This window comes from Triturus cristatus, chromosome 3_1 (assembly GCF_964204655.1).
Source record: "Triturus cristatus chromosome 3_1, aTriCri1.1, whole genome shotgun sequence".
Taxonomy (NCBI): domain Eukaryota; kingdom Metazoa; phylum Chordata; class Amphibia; order Caudata; family Salamandridae; genus Triturus; species Triturus cristatus.
Window position 1 is genome coordinate 159633618 of NC_140583.1, and position 3289 is coordinate 159636906.

Below are 3289 nucleotides of genomic sequence, written 5' to 3' on the forward strand. Positions count from 1 at the left end.
GGGGACCCTAGGCGCGAATGTACCCGACCTCCTGGAGCCCTCGCTGGGATCCGGGAGGCAAATGGACCCTCATCGAGACTTCCAGGCGAGCTCGGCCATCTGGTCGCCCCATAGGAAAGCATTGTGCGCGACCAGATGGCCGAAGGGGCCTGCGCGACCAGATGGCCGAAGGGGCCTGCGCGACCAGATGGCCGAGGGGACGTGCGCGACCAGATGGCCGAGGGGACAGGCGCGACCAGATGGCCCAGGGGAAAGGCAAAAGGGAAGGGGGAGCTTCCCCGGGCCCTCTGGACCCCGCACCCGGGCACCCTGCCGCCGCGGCAGGACCCGGGACGGAGCCCGGGGCGGGGAGGCCGCCCTCACCGGGGCCCCCCCCCCAGGGGCCCGGCCGGGGCTCCGGAACCCAGACGAGCGAGGAGAGGCTCCCCGGCCACAACGGAACCCCGTCCCGGGCCTTTGGCAGTGCCGCAGGCCGGGGGACAGGGCCCGGGGACGGAGACCCCGACCCGGGGCCCGGCCGGGCCCCTGGAACCAGCCGGGGCTCCCGGGACCGCAGGCGATGGGGAAGCCTCCCCGGGCCCTCCGGACCGCGCCCCGGGCACCCTGCCACGCGGAAGGACCCAGGACGGAGCCCGGGGCGGGGAGGCCGCCCTCCCCGGGGCCCCCAGGGGCCCGGCCGGAGCACCTGAACCCAGGCGAGCGAGGGGAGGCTCCCCGGCCACGACGGAACCCCGTCCCGGGCCTTTGGCAGTGCCGCAGGCCGGGGGACAGGGCCCGGGGACCCCGACCCGGGGCCCGGCCGGGCCCCTGGAACCAGCCGGGGCTCCCGGGACCGCAGGCGATGGGGAAGCCTCCCCGGGCCCTCCGGACCGCGCCCCGGGCACCCTGCCACGCGGAAGGACCCAGGACGGAGCCCGGGGCGGGGAGGCCGCCCTCCCCGGGGCCCCCAGGGGCCCGGCCGGAGCACCTGAACCCAGGCGAGCGAGGGGAGGCTCCCCGGCCACGACGGAACCCCGTCCCGGGCCTTTGGCAGTGCCGCAGGCCGGGGGACAGGGCCCGGGGACGGAGACCCCGACCCGGGGCCCGGCCGGGCCCCTGGAACCAGCCGGGGCTCCCGGGACCGCAGGCGATGGGGAAGCCTCCCCGGGCCCTCCGGACCGCGCCCCGGGCACCCTGCCACGCGGAAGGACCCAGGACGGAGCCCGGGGCGGGGAGGCCGCCCTCCCCGGGGCCCCCAGGGGCCCGGCCGGAGCACCTGAACCCAGGCGAGCGAGGGCAGGCTCCCCGGCCACGACGGAACCCCGTCCCGGGCCTTTGGCAGTGCCGCAGGCCGGGGGACAGGGCCCGGGGACGGAGACCCCGACCCGGGGCCCGGCCGGGCCCCTGGAACCAGCCGGGGCTCCCGGGACCGCAGGCGATGGGGAAGCCTCCCCGGGCCCTCCGGACCGCGCCCCGGGCACCCTGCCACGCGGAAGGACCCAGGACGGGGAGGCCGCCCTCCCCGGGGCCCCCAGGGGCCCGGCCGGAGCACCTGAACCCAGGCGAGCGAGGGGAGGCTCCCCGGCCACGACGGAACCCCGTCCCGGGCCTTTGGCAGTGCCGCAGGCCGGGGGACAGGGCCCGGGGACGGAGACCCCGACCCGGGGCCCGGCCGGGCCCCTGGAACCAGCCGGGGCTCCCGGGACCGCAGGCGATGGGGAAGCCTCCCCGGGCCCTCCGGACCGCGCCCCGGGCACCCTGCCACGCGGAAGGACCCAGGACGGAGCCCGGGGCGGGGAGGCCGCCCTCCCCGGGGCCCCCAGGGGCCCGGCCGGGGCTCCGGAACCCAGACGAGCGAGGGGAGGCTCCCCGGCCACAACGGAACCCCGTCCCGGGCCTTTGGCAGTGCCGCAGGCCGGGGGACAGGGCCCGGGGACGGAGACCCCGACCCGGGGCCCGGCCGGGCCCCTGGAACCAGCCGGGGCTCCCGGGACCGCAGGCGATGGGGAAGCCTCCCCGGGCCCTCCGGACCGCGCCCCGGGCACCCTGCCACGCGGAAGGACCCAGGACGGAGCCCGGGGCGGGGAGGCCGCCCTCCCCGGGGCCCCCAGGGGCCCGGCCGGAGCACCTGAACCCAGGCGAGCGAGGGGAGGCTCCCCGGCCACGACGGAACCCCGTCCCGGGCCTTTGGCAGTGCCGCAGGCCGGGGGACAGGGCCCGGGGACCCCGACCCGGGGCCCGGCCGGGCCCCTGGAACCAGCCGGGGCTCCCGGGACCGCAGGCGATGGGGAAGCCTCCCCGGGCCCTCCGGACCGCGCCCCGGGCACCCTGCCACGCGGAAGGACCCAGGACGGAGCCCGGGGCGGGGAGGCCGCCCTCCCCGGGGCCCCCAGGGGCCCGGCCGGAGCACCTGAACCCAGGCGAGCGAGGGGAGGCTCCCCGGCCACGACGGAACCCCGTCCCGGGCCTTTGGCAGTGCCGCAGGCCGGGGGACAGGGCCCGGGGACGGAGACCCCGACCCGGGGCCCGGCCGGGCCCCTGGAACCAGCCGGGGCTCCCGGGACCGCAGGCGATGGGGAAGCCTCCCCGGGCCCTCCGGACCGCGCCCCGGGCACCCTGCCACGCGGAAGGACCCAGGACGGAGCCCGGGGCGGGGAGGCCGCCCTCCCCGGGGCCCCCAGGGGCCCGGCCGGAGCACCTGAACCCAGGCGAGCGAGGGCAGGCTCCCCGGCCACGACGGAACCCCGTCCCGGGCCTTTGGCAGTGCCGCAGGCCGGGGGACAGGGCCCGGGGACGGAGACCCCGACCCGGGGCCCGGCCGGGCCCCTGGAACCAGCCGGGGCTCCCGGGACCGCAGGCGATGGGGAAGCCTCCCCGGGCCCTCCGGACCGCGCCCCGGGCACCCTGCCACGCGGAAGGACCCAGGACGGGGAGGCCGCCCTCCCCGGGGCCCCCAGGGGCCCGGCCGGAGCACCTGAACCCAGGCGAGCGAGGGGAGGCTCCCCGGCCACGACGGAACCCCGTCCCGGGCCTTTGGCAGTGCCGCAGGCCGGGGGACAGGGCCCGGGGACGGAGACCCCGACCCGGGGCCCGGCCGGGCCCCTGGAACCAGCCGGGGCTCCCGGGACCGCAGGCGATGGGGAAGCCTCCCCGGGCCCTCCGGACCGCGCCCCGGGCACCCTGCCACGCGGAAGGACCCAGGACGGAGCCCGGGGCGGGGAGGCCGCCCTCCCCGGGGCCCCCAGGGGCCCGGCCGGGGCTCCGGAACCCAGACGAGCGAGGGGAGGCTCCCCGGCCACAACGGAACCCC